Source organism: Nannospalax galili, unplaced genomic scaffold (genome assembly GCF_000622305.1).
Source record: "Nannospalax galili isolate Female #2095 unplaced genomic scaffold, S.galili_v1.0 scaffold310, whole genome shotgun sequence".
Taxonomy (NCBI): Eukaryota; Metazoa; Chordata; class Mammalia; order Rodentia; family Spalacidae; genus Nannospalax; species Nannospalax galili.
In genome coordinates, this window is record NW_008328488.1 from 1,505,758 (window position 1) to 1,507,410 (window position 1,653).

Sequence of the window (1,653 nt, forward strand, 5' to 3'; positions counted from 1 at the left end):
AGAGAGTTAAGGCCATAGAGTTCACAAGTACTGATTTGAGCCCTTATTCTACCATGACCTAATCCTTCATAGCTTACTTGATTGCTTAAGTCATCTGTTCTTCACTTTATGACAAGTATAGTACTTCAATAAATAAGGTAGTTCTGAGAATCTTATTTCTCAGGAGCACAAGCAGACATCGATGAGCATGGGTCCAACATTCCCACCAGAGTGGACAGAACCCACGTGGTGAGCAGAAGTGGCCCGTCCTCTTCTCCTACTTGTAACTCTACTATGGTCCCCAACTTGCTGATCCTCATCATTTTCATGGCTGGACTGGTGGGAAATGATTGTGTCATGGCCCCTTGACTTCCACGTACACAGGAAATCCATCTTGGTCTACATCCTCACTCTAGCGATGACCGAATTCTTCATCCTCTGCAGCTGCATTATTGGTTTCCTGTTGGATGCCATGAATGTCTACTGATTCTCTGTCATTCTACCTGCCATGCCAAGTGGAAACAATTCCCTATATCACAGGACTTAGCATACTTGTTGCTATTAGTACTGAGCACTGTCTTTCAGTCCCATGCCCCATCTGGTACCACTGCTATCACCTGAGATGTATCAGCTACCATAAGGCATGCTGCATGGCATGCCACATGCCCTTGGCCCTGAACCTACTCCTGAATTTTCTAAAATGGTTTAACTCAGACTTCCTATCTCATTTTTTGATGGTTGGAAATCGATTTTTATAACAGCTGCATGGCTGGTTATTTTATTTGTAACTCTCTTTGGGTCTAGCATTGTCCTGCTGGTCAGGATTCTCTGTAGATCACACTGACCAGACTGTATGTGACCACCTGCTTATAGTACTGACCTTTGCGATCTGTGTCTTCCCTTTTGGCATTTATTGGTTCCTCTCACATTGGCCTCTGAGTTCTTTTTGTGATTAGTTTTGTCACTTTTTCCAGTTATACTTGTCCTGTCCTGTGTTAACAGCTCTGCCAACCCCACTGTTTACATCTTTGTTGGCTGATTGTGGCAGCAGTGGCAGGGTCTCAAGGTCATTCTCCAGAGGGCTCTGCAGGACACTCTTGAGGAGAATGGACATGGAATGGCCTTCCGGAGATGTCAGACTGGAGCAGGGTGACGGGCCCTTGCTTGGGTGAGACTCATGTAGTGTCAAAGGTCTGCACTGTAGCGATCTACCACTTAGATTCTGAACTTGGAAACACCTCAGTGATTTTTCAGCGCTCTCAAATTTTTTTTTTTAAAAATATGATTTTGCAGGACTAGAGAGATGGCTCAGCAGTCAAGAGCACTGTTTGCTCTTGCAGGGAGCCCAGGTTTGATTCCCAGCACCCACATAATGGCTAACAACCATCCCTAACTCCAGTTCCAGGGGATCTGATGCCCTCTTCTGACCTCCACATTGCAGGACACAGGTACACTTACACACATGCAGGCAATTCACCCATACTCATAAAATAAAAATAATAAATATAAATATTTTAGACTATGACTTTCCTAGATGAGAGTGACCTTACCAAATACCTCTTCCAATTTCCGTGTCACTTTTCTTGACTTTCTTGGATCATGTACTGCAGTGGGGAAAATTCCTGTTCAAAACTATATCCTCAGATTGAGGAGCATTTTCTATATTTAGATATT

The 1,653-nt window shown here is 43.7% G+C and overlaps 1 pseudogene; it reads left to right on the top strand.

Moving 5' to 3' along the window:
• The first annotated feature begins 455 nt into the window (after positions 1–455).
• On the top strand, positions 456–1,132 carry LOC108490508 (annotated as a pseudogene).
• Positions 1,133–1,653: the final 521 nt, after the last annotated feature.